Source organism: Petaurus breviceps, unplaced genomic scaffold (genome assembly GCF_028583685.1).
Source record: "Petaurus breviceps papuanus isolate PSGF00001 unplaced genomic scaffold, PetGlider_PUasm1.0 38, whole genome shotgun sequence".
NCBI lineage: Eukaryota > Metazoa > Chordata > Mammalia > Diprotodontia > Petauridae > Petaurus > Petaurus breviceps.
In genome coordinates this window covers 68,761,418-68,776,273 of record NW_027186304.1, presented here as the reverse complement: position 1 = coordinate 68,776,273, position 14,856 = coordinate 68,761,418, and positions in this window count along the sequence as shown.

The window sequence follows — 14,856 nt, the reverse complement described above, 5'->3', positions numbered from 1 at the left end:
GAAAAAACCAAGTATGATGTTTATAAGGGATTTTTCTTTTCTTTTTTTTTTTAAGGAGAAAATAGAGAAAACAATAAGGCACAGCTGGGGGAGTGGAAGATGGGGGAAATATAGAAAACCAGCAACTATGAAAATTACATTGACCTTTTTTTCCATGGTGGCTCTGCCTTTGGACAGCATATATAAGGAGGGAGAAAAAAACGACTTCAACCACTGGTGTTTTAGCACAATAGTAACCACTTAATAAAGGTTTATGGATAGACTGATTAGCTATTAGCCTTCATTTCATTATGTGTGAACAGTGAACTCTATAAAAATTTTGTCATATTTAGTGGAGGGACAGGAGACAATTGAAATCTGACTATCATGAGAAAACAAGACTAAAAGGTCAGGAGTTTCTACAGATGTCTTACAATGTATCTATTGACATATTTCTTTTGCCCTGAAAAAAAAATTTCTTTGAGAGGGTTTTATGTCTCTGGCCATGCTACAAAAGTATCTTCAAAGTATTTATTGTTGTTGTTCATTCATTTCTGTCATGTCTGACCCTTTATTATACCATTTGGGATTTTCTTGGCAAAGACACTGGAGTAGTCTGGCATTTCCTTCTCCAGCTCATTTTATAGAAGAAGGAACTGAAGCAAACAGAGTTAAGTGAATTGCCCAGAATCACACAGTTAGTAAATGTCTGATTCTGGATTTGAACTCAGGAAGATCAGTCTTCCTGACTCCAGGCCCAGTGCTCTATCCACTATACCACCTATTACCCCCACCCAAAGAATTTAGTCACCCTTTATAAAGGGCTCATAAATTTCTAGCTACTTATTTATTTCCCACCAACTTCTTTCTTCCGCTCCACAAATCTCATGCTTCCTCCAGGAAAAGCTCAGCACTAGAAATCTCATCATCATGGAAGCTGCTTTGGCTTTGATACTTAAACTTCTTAGTCCCCTCAGTTGCCTATCCTCTATGATTGGGGGGCAGGGGTGGGGGTGCTAAGATAATAAATAAATAAGCAAACGAATGAATGAATAAATGAATGACAATAAATGAACAAATAAATAAAAGTACATTTAAAAAATGAAAACCTCCCAAGGTTTCCCTTTACAAGGGCTCTGGATTTTCCAGTTACTTCTACATTTCCTACCATCTGTTCTTCTTGGTTTCAACTCCGCAAAACATCATGTCTTTGTGCCAGGTATGTTCTGATAGTCACCCCCCCCCCCCTTTTGCAGCTTCCTTTAGCATATTGTTTTTCCCATTAGATACTAAATTCCTTGAGAGCAGAGAATATCTTTCTAATTATCATTGGTATCCCCAGAGTATATGGAATATAGTAGACCCTTGAAAAATATTGCATTTTGATTTAAAAATTCAATCCTCAAATTCAAGCTGAGGGAAATCTAAATTTACAGAATTACAAAGTAACAGAGATGGAAAGGATTTCAGAGGAATTATAACCCACACTCTATCTTAATAGGAAGTCTTTTATGTAATATATCTAATGAGCAGGCTTCTGATTTAATACATCTAATGACAGGGAGCTCTACCTCTAGAAACATCCATTCTATTTTCATATAGCTTTCATTGTTTTCTAGAAAGTCTTCCTTCACATCTAGTTAAAAATCTGTATTTCTGATGACTACATCTTCCTTGAAATAGCCTGCACTTGAAATATTTAACATCCTATTCCTCCTAGGCTTTATCTTCTCTAAGCCAAACATCTCCAGTTCCTTCAACCCATCCTTGTTTTTCAAGGTTCCCATTATGTTCTCTATCTTTCTCAATTTCTCATAGATGCGCTCCTGCTTGTACATGGGCTTCCTAAAATGCAATATCCATGAATGGATAAATTACTTCAAATCTGTGTGAACAGAGCAGATGATTAAATAATCAAATCCATTGTTTTGGACATTTGCCTCTATTAAGGCAGAACATTCTCATGCCAATTTTGTGACTTTCATGTTATTCCATTCCTAGCATTGATTCTCTTTTCACCCTTGTCTCTCAAAATTCATAATTTCCTTTGATACTCAGTTCAAGTGCCACTATTATAGGAAGCATTTCCTGATTCCCCAAACTGATAACCTTTTCCCCTACAAGTCACCTCATCTATTTTGTACATATCTATATTATATAGTTACATATTATTTCCCCATATTAGGCTATAAGGTGCTTAAGGAGCAGAGATTATTATTTTTATTTTTGCCTGGGTATATGTAGCACCTTGCACAGAGCATAGCACTTAGTGGGCACTAAATAAATTATAGGTTGATTGATTGATTGATTGAATCCTTTAAATCTTATAGGTCTTTTTGTCATTGATTGTTGCATAGCCACACCTCCTCAGTCTTATACACTTGAGCTGGATCTGATTTTATTAGTATTAGATTTGGTGCACCATTCTAACAGACAGAAGTCTTTTTGCATCTGGATTCTGTTGCCCAACATATCTGCTATCCCTCTCACCTATTTGTCATCCACAAACTTAAAAAAAAACAAACATGCCAGCTATGCTTTTCTCTAATTCACTGATAAAAATGTTGAACAGAAGATATTCAAGGACCAGAGCATGGTTCAGGGTTGGGGGCAAGAGTGGAAGTACCAACTTCCCTCTAGATCAGATCAATAATAATCCATTAAAGAATACTCTGAAGCTCATAATTTTTCCACTTCTAAATCTTTCTAACTATACAGTAATTCTAGCACATGGATCTCCATTTTGTTCATAAAACATCATGATAAATTTTATTAAATGTCTTGCTAAAAATTTATACATGCTACTCCTCCACTCTTGAAGATTGTGGTGATCTACATTCAGTAACCTTGTCATATAAAGGAAGTGAGGTAATCTAGCATGACCTCTTTTTAAAAAAAAATTTTATTTTTCCCCAGATACATTCAACGACAATTTTCAACATTCATTAAAAAAAAATTGGGGGAGGCAGAGCCAAGTTGGTGGAGTAAAAGCAGGAATTTGGCTGAGCTCCACTCCAACTATCTCCAATACCTATAAATTATGACTCTAAACAAATTTTATAGCTACAGAGCCCACAAAGTGACAGAGAGAAATGAATACCCCCTGAAAGCAGCCTGTCAGGCTGACAGGAAAGCTGGGAGACAAGCACAGTCCCACGTGAGCCATGGGGCCCAGACCCAGGGAGGCCCAAAACCAACAGTATAGACTGGATAAAGCAGACTTCAGGAGAGTGAATCACTGGCAGTTGTGGGACTTTTTCCATAAATGCCAAAGAGAAAGTAAAAGGTCATTAGGGAACTCTGTTGGAACTGGGTGAGAGAAGAGTGTGGTCCAGTGGCAGTGGCACAGCAGCTGTTATTGCATGACTGCCTTGGGAGCTTCTGGCCTGCAGATCATAGACCAAGCAACCATTCAGATGGTAATCACTCTTGCTTTTAGCTGTTTGGATGTAGATTGTTGTCTTAAGTGGTCATGCTGGGGTGTGAGGCCAGTGTGCCAGAACTCGTGGTGGCTATAGAGAGGGCACTCTCCTCAGACCTCTGACAACAGCAAAAACTCCAGTTATTTGGGACACAGCTCTCTCCACTCTGGAAGCAGAGTTCTACCATAGCAAAGAGCTCAAAAGTCAAATAACTCACTGGCAAGATGAGCAAGCAGAGGAAGAGAAATCAGTCTATATAGTCATTTTCTGGGGACAAAAAGGATCAAAACATGGAACCTGAAGAAGAAGACAATGAAGTCAAAATTCCTGCATCAAAAGCTTCCAAGAAAAATATGAATTGGTTACAGGCCATGGAGGAGCTCAAGAAGGATTTTGAAAATCAGGTAAGACAAGTGGAGGAAAAATTGGGAAGAGAAATTAAAATGATGCAAGAAAATCATGAAAAGTGAGTCAACAGTCTGCTAAAGGAGACCCCAAAAAAATACCGAAGAAAATAACATGTTAAAAATAGACTAAGTCAAATGGCCAAAGAGGTCCAAAAAGCCAAAGAGTATTAGAATGCCTTAAAAAGCTGAATTGGGGGATGCTAGGTGGCACAGTGAATAGAGCACCAGCCCTGGAATCAGGAGGACCTGAGTTCAAATCCAGCCTCAGACACTTAACACAAAAAGTAGTCATGTGACCTTTGGCAAGTTACTTAACCCCAATTGCCCTACCTTACCCCCTCCAAAAAAAAGGCAAAAAAAAAAAACCAAACTAAATTGCCCAGATGGCAAAGGAATTTCAAAAACTCACTGAAGAGAACAATTCCTTCAAAATTAGATTGGGACAAATGGAAGCTAATGACTTTATAAGAAATCAAGATATTATAAAACAGATCCAAAAGAATGAAAAAAAAAATAGGAGGCAATGTGAAATATCTTATTGGAAAAACCACTGACCTGGAAATTAGATCCAGGAGAGATAATTTAAAAATTATTGGACTACCTGAAAGCCATGATAAAAAAAAAAGCCTACAAATCATCCTTCAAGAAATTCTCAAGGAAAATTGCCTGATATTCTAGACTGGAGCACAAAATAGAAATTGAAAGAATTCACAGATCACCTCTTGAAAGAGATCCCCAAAAGAGAGTTCCCAGGTCAAGAGGAAAATATTACAAGCTGTCAGGAAGAAACAATTTGAGTATTGTGTAAATACAAGCAGGATAATAAAAGATTTAGCCGCTTCAACATTAAGGGATTGAAGGGTTTGGAATATAATATTCTGTAGGTCAAAGGAGCTAGGATTAAAACCAAGAATCACTTACCCAGCAAAAATGAGTATAATGCTTCAGGGGAAAATATGGTCATTCAATGAGAGAGAGGAAGTTCAAGCATTCTTGATGAAAAAAAAACAGAGCTGAACATAAAATTTGACTTTCAAACACAAGAAACAAGAGAAGCATGAGAAAGCAAACAGGAAAAAGAAATTATAAGGAACTTATTAAAGTTGAACTATTTACATTCCTACACAGAAAAACAATAATTGTAACTCCTAAGACTTTTCTCAGTATGAGAATAGTTGAAGGGAATATGTGTGTGTGTATACACATACACACATATATTTGTATTTATATGAGGGGGTACATGTGCATAAATGCATATGTGAGTGTGTGTATGTGTGTGTACATGTATGCATAGACAGAGGGCAAAGGATCAATTCAATGAGAAGGGACGATATTAAAAAATAAAATTAAGAGGTGAGAGAGAAATATAATGGGAGAATAACGGGAGAGATAGAGTAGGGTAAATTATCTCATACTAAAGAGGCAAGAGAAAACTGTTACAATGGAGGGGAAGAGCAAGAAGGTGAAAGGGAATGGGTCAACCTTACTCTCCTTGAATTTGGCTTAAGGAGGGAATAACATACACACTCAAATGGGTATCTCACCCTCCTGGAAAGTAGGGGGGAAGGAGATAATAAGGGAGATGATAGAAGGGAGGGCATATTGGGGGAGAGGGTAGTTAGAAACAAACAATTTTGAAAAGGAACATGGTTAAAGCAGAAAATAGAGTAAGTGGGGGGCAGGAGAGGAGGGAGGGAAATATAGTTAGTCTTTCACAATATAACTACTATTGAAACGTTTTGTGTAACTACACATGTACAAACTATATTGAATTGCTTGTCTTCCCAGTGGGGGTGGGTGAAGAGAGACGAAGAGAAAGAATTTGGAAATCAAAATTTTAAAAAGAAATGTTTAAAAAATTTTTTGAACAAATTTTCTCTCTCCTTCCTTCACCTCTCCCCTCCCTGAGACAGTAAGCAAATTAAAATAGGTAATACATGTTCAATCACAGCCTGACCTAATTTTAGTGAAATCACATAAACTCTTAGTGGTCATTAATTCCTTTCCAAAGTGCTCATGAACCATCTATGTAATAACATTCTAGAGTTTTCATGGGATCAAATTCACCAGTCTATACTTTGAAGACCATCCTACTACAGAAGCTTTTTAAGAAGCAAAGAAATTAGGAGAGAAAAATCTGAAGAAGCAAAATATGGAAGTCGTGTATAAAGTCACAAGAAATCCATAAGAATATATACACAAATGGGATCAAACTCAAAACAGAAAGAGAACGTACCATTAATAAAATGAGCAAAACAATGATGAGGGAAGAAAGTGGCAGACCAGGAGAAAATACATAATTATTGTCTTTAGCATTTCATAATGGCATCTGAATTACTCCCCCCACTAATTCTGTTTCTCAAGTCCTGTGGCACTGCTTTCATTTTCAATGACTTTCATAAGATCATCAACAGATTATCAGCAGCCCCACTGTCAAACTCTCTCACAGGCATGAGCTTTGGTTTCTCAACCAGGTTTGGTGATTTGAATGTGAGAATAGTTAGGTTATCTTCTTTCTGTTTTATCACATAACGATTTTCAAATATACGTTAATAATTTGTGTTCTCTTCTTTTTCTTTCAAATTTCCCCCCTTGATTTAAGAAAAGAAAAGAAAAAAGTAAATCAAGTAAGATTTGGATTGTTCTTTATTTTCTCATTTATCCATTATCATTGTTTCATCAGTCCCCTTCCCCAAATTTCTATAATCTAGCTTATACCTTAGATTTTGGCAGAGTAGATTTCAAATTGAAAAGAGGGATAGTTCTATGGCCTAAAATCTATCAATGGAAGTCAGTCCAGAGGGATGACATGATTTGAAGAACAAAATAAACTATAATACAGTGCACTGAAAGTAATAGAAGAAAGCTGAAAAGAAAGAACAGAAAGAAGGAGGATTGTTTTGAGAGTAATGTGTAAAATTGTTACTAAAAAAATAAACTGGTATGGAATAGATATTCATTGTTTCATATGCAATATTCCTTTTGTGTTCTGTGTATATGGATGAAAATGTTCTTTTTTGGAATAAAAGTTTATAATATAAGATATACATTTTAAAATTAATAAAAAATATTAGAACATTACATCAATATCTAGGTGCTATGAATAATAGAAAATATGTTGGTCATATAGCTCAATTAAAATAATTAAAAAGGAATATAATTATAAAATAAATATATATGGGAAATTGTGATGTTCTTAACCAATAAGTGAAAGTGAATACCAAGTTAAGATGAGAAAAGGAGGCAGAGTAATGCAAAGAACAAAATCAACTCTTCAATATCAATTTTGAAGACTCCAACTACAGAAGCTTTTTAAGAAGCAAAGAAATGAGAAGAGAAAAATCAGAAGAAGCAAAATATGGAAATTTTCCCATCATGGATAAAGTCACAAGAAATCCATAAGTATATAAAAAAAACTGAATCAAATACAAAACAGAAAGAAAGTGTACCATTATTAAACTAAGCAAAACAATGACAAGGGAAGAAAGTGGCAGACCAGGAGAAAATACATAATTATTGTCTTTAGCATTTCACAGTGGCACTTGAATTACTAGCACAACACTTTTTTGACATCTTTCCTCTCAGATGCAGATCTGCTCCTAACTTTACTCACAGAAGGCACCACATTATCTATTATTAAAAGACTGTAACATCAGCGATTTCTTCAAATACAGACTGTCCACCAGTTTATGTGTTTCATATAAAGTAATTATATCTATAAACACCTACAAGGAAATAATGTATTCCCTGGGAAACAAACAAAAATTGTGCAAAAATGTCACAGGGATATAAAGAGAAATTCATTATCTGGTTGGGATTTATTGGACTAGTTGCTCCAAAGCACTGCAACATTTATTCCACCTTTATTGATTATCACACAACCTTTGATTCAGGTCTATATTCACAATTTATTCATGCACTAAAAATGTGTAAAATAGCCCCAAGTATAATGAGAGAACTTGAGCATTTAATGCCCACATGGAAAACAATTCTCCATTTAAAACTCATCACTAACATAACAATATAAAGAGCATTCAATATAAAACGTGGTGTTTTGTGGGGAGAAAGCTAGCTTCTGTTGTAGTTCTACCCAGCCTTAAACCTATTATCATATCTCCTGAATAATCAATACCAAATCTCATGAATAAATTCAAATATAATTTCCAACTCAAAGAAGACACCACAGTATAACATTAAATTAATCACTTAATATACATGGATGACATCAAGTTATACGACTTCAACAGAAAATGAATTAAGAACTTTTTTTTTAATCTCATGGAAATTTTCTCCAATGATGGCAAAATATAATTTGTACCCAAATATGAAAAGTTTTTAATATTTGCCTAATGAAGTAGGCACTGAAGTCTTTAGGTTTGAACACAGAATCATTGCTCAGAAGTGATATTTACAATGCAAGCTTAGGTTGCATTGAAAGATGCACAACATCTAATAATAAATAGATGACTCTCGTTATAATTTGTTCTGGTCAGATTTCATCTAGCATATTGTTTTCAGTTCTGCGACCATTATTTTAGGAAGAACTTTGATAAACTAGAGAGGGAGGCAATCAAGAGATGGAAGATTCCCAAGTTCAGGTCTTGTAAGGATCTGTTGATGAAATTGCAAATGTTGAGCCTGGAACTTTGTTTGGGACTGAAGGAATGAGCATGACAGCTGTCTGCAAATATTTCAGGAGTTGTCCATAGGGGCAACCACTCTGGCATACCCAGGATGGTTGCTAGTATAGTTTCTTAGACATGCTTTACTAGGAAACATAGCTGTTCAAGGGATCAAAAATGTTTTTTAATTATATTCAATAGTTCAGGGGAAAATTCAGCAACCTGAACTTCAGAGAAAATACAAGCAGAGAAAAAAAGACCAATATATAGGATTGTGACTGCTTGAATCATCTATATACTTTACATAAATCCCTGGATCGAGAGTCTTTACATCTCTGCAGGTGGGGAGCTCTGACATATAATCACTCAGAATCTCAACCAGGAAATCACAAGATCCTTCTCATGAGCAAGCCCCCAGAGCAAAATACCAACTCAGAGTATATATACACTTCTTAGAGTCAGAAGATATGACAACCCTCCTGACTCAGTGCCTAATTAGAAATTAGCAAAATGTGTGAAAGCCTTCCTACAAGCAAGCCTCACCTAAGCAAGCTTCCCTTAATGGGTTCCATGCAAGGCCTATGAACGGTAGGGGAAGATCTTAAATTCCATAAACATTACATTGTCATAGGGAAGAGAGATTAGAATTTTTCTGCTGGGTCACTGAGGGCAGAAAAAGGAACAATAAATGTAGGTTGCAAAGAGGATAATTTATTCCTTATATAATGTGCAAAATGCCTACCAATTAGCTCTCCAAAAAATGGAATAGACTTCCTTGAGAGGCCACTAAGTTTTCTTCTGTCTCTGACTTTTTGGAATCCGTAAAAATCCCTATAAAATGCATTATCCTATTTAATTCCTAATTTACTTCAAATTGAGAAATTTGCCTTCCACAAAGCTTTCAAAGTCTCTGATACATCTGCATTGCTGATTTGAATGGCAACAACATCCATTTAAAAGCTCTTATTCCATTTTCTTCTATACTTGAAAAACTTCACAAAGACTTTTAGAAAAGCCTCTCATCAATACTGGTATTACTTTGAGAGGCAGTTTAGTACAGTAGAAAAAGTTTTGAATCTGGGGTCAGAGAACATGGGTTCAAAGCCCAGTTCTGTCACTAGCATTCTGTGAGACTCTGGACTGTTCATTTCACTTCTCTGAGCATTAGCTTCCTCATCTAAAAAATGAGAGCATTGAATCAGTCAATCTCTAAATTTCAAATCGACACTTCCATGTACTAAAACTATGGAAATAGGCCACCATCTCAGGAAAAAAAAATGAAGAGATTGAGATTTGGGGGTGGGGTTCTATACCATGGATATTAAAGACAATAGATGCAAGAACTAGAAGATCTTCAGTGCATGGGTGGATATTCCATAGAGGATTCATGGGAAGGAATGGACAGGAATTACACAGGATGAGAAAGCTAGTATAGATTTTAACCTGCACCTACTCCAGTGAAATCAAAGATTCCACTAACTATGATAGACAAGCAATTTAAATTTAAAAATATTTGTAACATTTTGATCAAATGAATGAATACATTAGAGTATGTTTCAACATTATCTTCGTCATAAGAACACATTTATTTTGTGGAACCAGACCATGCTAACTAGTCACAAATATTTTTTCCTGCCACACTCTGAAGTCTTCTTTTTGAACTAAATAAAATCTCATTCCAGATCAGAATGACTGATATCAGATTTTTCTGTAAAGTTGATAAACTAGGGTAGTCTCACAGGGCTCAGTTTTCTCACCTAATGCAATTTTATTTCCAATGACAATTTGGTTATTTCTGTTTGAAGAGCAAAGTTTTCATGCCAGAAGTGGGGAAGCATAGATTAGGGTTATATTGCACATGTCACAATAGACTCCAGTGAGAATACATTTTGAAGGGGGGAAAAAGTAAAGGTGACAGTCAACTTAGGTATTTTAATTCACCTGCAGCTCTCAGTCCACAAGAAAATCCCCAGTGCTTTCTTTTCTTGAGTTCATAAAACTTTTACATTAGGTAGTATCAGAAAATTTACCAGTAGTCATAGAGTTGTTTTATTTAATACATCATTTTATAAGGCATCATGTAATCCTGAGGATCTATATTGTGCTTTAGGGAAGGGTTAAGAGTTTTGTGGAAAATATCACACTTGTGTCAAAAACAGTCAAAATTTACAGTGTGATCTTGTCAGTTTTATACTTGCTTCAATACTTCAAAGATCTATGATTTCCTCATTTCAGGTTTTCTTCTTCACTGGTGCTATTCACCATACCTCAATATCTTTGTCAACAGACCCTCTAAAGCTATTCGTCACAACCTCTAGTCACTCCATAGCTCCCTGTCATACCAGTCCATTGTCCGTTTTTAGATGCACATTCCCCCTTTGGGGATGTTGACCCAACAGTTAACCAATTTCATCACACACTCTCCTGTACCTTAACTCTTGTTCTACAGCTGCTCATATATTGCCACCCCCACCCCTGACCTGCCCATATTTTCTTTACTCTTAAATGTATACTTCTGAATGTCACAAAAGAAGGTGCACACCTGGGCTGTCTTGCTACAATTCAATTTTCTGTTATCTAACCTCAACTGGCTTCTCACCAATGTACAACACTTCTTTTTCTCCTCCCCTAATTGATACGTTCTCTTCTGTCTCCTCCTCATGTCTCCTACACCATCCTCTTCCCTGTCAGCAAAGAACTTCACACATTACTTGTCTAAGAAAACAAGCAATTAACTTGTAAACATCAACTCCTCCCCTATTCTGTAGTTCAAAACTCTTCAACATCCACCCCCTCCCCATCTCTCCTTTTCTTTCAGCTCTGATGAAGGGGAAGCTTTTCTCTTTACTAAAGATAATTCTGCTATTTGTGCTCTTGAATCCATCACCCACCCTCTTCTCCAGGAGCTTATCCCTCTGGTCATCTCCTCTCTCTTATTTTCAATCTCTTCTTATCCTCTAGTTCCTTTCCTACTAACTAAAAGCATGCTAAGATCTCTCCTATGACAATTTTTAACTTTGAAAAATTTTTTCAAAGACTTATTTATTTACATTTGGTTATAAACACAAAAATCAGGGCAACCAGTATTCCATGTGAGAGAGAAGGGAGACAGTTCTGGCTCTTTTCTTTGGCAAGATTCATTCATTCAACAAAAATCCCCTGTGAGTCCCTACTACTCTCTAATCCCATGTCAAGTAACCTCAGCATCATTCCCTGTCCTTCCCTCCCTTATCTTGAAGGATAAAGTCACCTTTCTCCTTACCAATGCTAACCCATCCACTTGTGCCCTTGATCCCACACCTTCTTGTTTCCTTTAAAAAACTTTCCTCTATCATCCTCTTTCTTCCTAATTTTAAACATCTTATTTCCCACTCACTTCCTCAGAGTTACTTACAAATTTACCTATATCTCCTCTAACCTTAAAACAACCTACTCTTGACCCTAGAATCTATTTATATCCTCATTACTTAGCTCTATTTCTCTCACCCCCACCTTTCAAAACCAAATTCTGAGGAAAATCTTTACCTGGTTAGCTAAGCGGTGCATTGGACAAAGCACTGAGCTTGGAGTAAGGAACACTTGAGTTCAAATCTACTACAATTTGCTTACTATTTGTGTGACCCTGGACAAATTACTTGGCCTCTGTTTGCTTCTGTTGACTCATCTATAAAATGAGGTTAATAATAGTACCTTTCTCTCAGGGTTGTTATGAGGATCAAATGAGACAATTTTTTTTTTTTTTGCCTTTTGGAGGGCAATTGGATTTAAGTAACTTGCCCAAGGTTACACAGCTAGTTTGTGTGTGTGTGTGTGTGTGTGTGTGTGTGTGTGTGTGTGTGTGTGTTAAGTGTCTGAGGCTGAGACCGAACTCAGGTCCTCCCGACTCCAGGGCCAACACTTTACTCACTGCACCACCTAGCTGCCCGAATGAGACAATATTTATAAAACAGGTAATATAGTGCCAGGCACAGGCTAAGCACTATTTACATTTTAATTCTTCTTATTATAATCCTTACCTCTACTTTTTCATCTCCCATTCAGATCTTACACTTTTGCAATATGGTTTCTGTCTGCTCCCTCCCCCCCCATTGAAATGATTCCCTCCAAGTTTAATAATGGTTTGTTTATTGCCAGTGTCATTCTTTCTTCTCTCCTCCTTCACGATTCTTGCCAACATGGCCCACAACCATTGTCTTAGGCACGCCTTCCTCTCATCTCTGGACTTTTTATGACACTGCTCTATTCCTCTTCTCTTCCTAGTTGTCTGATTGTTCTTCCTTAATGTGTATCAGAAATCATAATCCATGTCCTACCAGCTAAGTATGGATATTCCCCAAGCTTCTGTGGTGGACCCTCGACAAGAATAAAGGAATAGAGGATCAACATTTAAAATTTCCATAAAAATAGGAAGGGGTGGCCAGGTGGCTCAGCAAGTAAGAGCACCTGCCCCAGTGTTGGGATGACCTGGGGATCGAATCCGGGCTTAGATACTTAGCACAACACCCAGAAATAACTGGCAGTGTAACCTTGAGCAAGTTACTTAACCCCAATTGCTTAAAAAAATAAAAATAAAACTAGAAGATTAGATTAATGGAACACATAAAAAATTAGGAATAATCTAATCTAATAATGGTTGTTCAATAAACCTGATGATTTGAATCACTTGGGGAAAAACTCTGCTATATGAAAAAAAGCTTTTTGGAAAATTATATCAGAATGAAAGAAGTTATATTTATATTAGCATCTTATACCACATGGTAAATAAGCTCAAAATAGGTAATATGAGAGTCAAATTATTAAAAAAAAACAAATTAGAAAAGAACCAGATAATGTACCTCTGGATAGGGATAGAGTTCTTAGTCATGAAAAGGATAACAGGGATCACAAAAAAAAAAAAAAACTTTAAAAGTTTGGTACAAATGAAATCAGTGCAACTAGGATAAAAAAGGAAACTTTCAAGTGGATAATTGTAGTGGCAAGCACCCCAAGCATCCTCAGGGTGGCTGCCCATACAGGTTCTTGGATCTGCTTTGACAAAGGAAAGCAACTCAAAATGGGTTAACAAGCTTACTTTAATCAGTCAGACATATATCGTTTACCTTGTTCAGGGGAAAAAGGTCAGCACCCCGAACTTCAAAGTATACAGGCAGAATTATCAAGACAGAAACAGATCACGTAGACAGCTTTCCAAACTGTCCAGCCATTACATCCATACCCAATCAACATCTGGGTTTTTGAAAGGGGGGGGGAGGGCCTCCGGACAACGGCTTCCCAGAATCCATATCAAATCACAGAACACTTCTCAAAGTGAGCCCCCAAAACAAAGCTACACATCAGGGCTTATACAGCCTTCTCCTGGCTCAGAGAATGTAACAACCTTCTGGACCCACTGGCCAATCAAAAAGTATCTACTGAAAAACAAGCCTCCCACCCCAGGCTTCAGGTGCACTTTAGCCTAGGGGCAGGGAAGATCTTCCAAATTTGCATTCCCATTACATTTGGCCCCAAGATCTTTCATGCCCATAGCACAGACAATTTACTTTTGAAATAGCACTAAACATCTCTTAGGTCACATTTTCAAGGTACAGAACTAAAGTTACCAAAGTGGCCACTGGGCCTTAAACAAACACAAAGTACATAGCATTATCACTTCAGTTCAAAAACAAAGGTTCAATAAAGTTTGGGGGGGGGGGGCAGTGTCCTTCCCCTCACACAGCTCCAGCCCCTGCTTCCAAGTACAGACATGGGGCTGGGCAACAAAACCAACAAGGTGGGGTCCCTGGGGATCCAAGGCACTTCATCCCACCCACCATAGTCACAAGTCCATCCTTCCCCAGGGTCCCAAACTGTGGGATGCAGCCAGGAAACACACTCAGTGCCCCTGCTTTGCTGCTCATTTCTTATCTTTTCCTGTGGCTGAGTTCCAAACTCCTGGGTTCCTTCTCCTCCCGCAGGTGGCAGCCGCTCCTGGCTTCTGCCCAGGTCCCAATGCAGGCAGCTCACCATTCCTGCTCTCAGCTCAGCTAAGTCTGCATGCAGGCCATTCTTCTCTCCTGCTCCACGGCTCCACAGAGTCACAGCTACCACAACTGGGAAACAAAAAATTATCCCAACCCTCATACTTTCCTTTTACTCTGCAGATCCTGTTCGTGACACCATTTTGTGGCAGCAAGCACCCCAAGCGTCCTCAGGGTTTGCTACCAGCACAGGTTCTTGGATCCGCTTTGATAAGTTAACAAGCTTGCTTTAATCAGTCAGACATATATCGTTTACCTTGTTCAGGGGAAAAAGGTCAGCACCCCGAACTTCAAAGTATACAGGCTGAATTATCAAGACAGAAACAGATCAAGTAGACAGCTTTCTAAACTGTCCAACCATTATATCCATACCCAATCAACATCTGGGTTTTTCAAAGCGGGGGGGGGG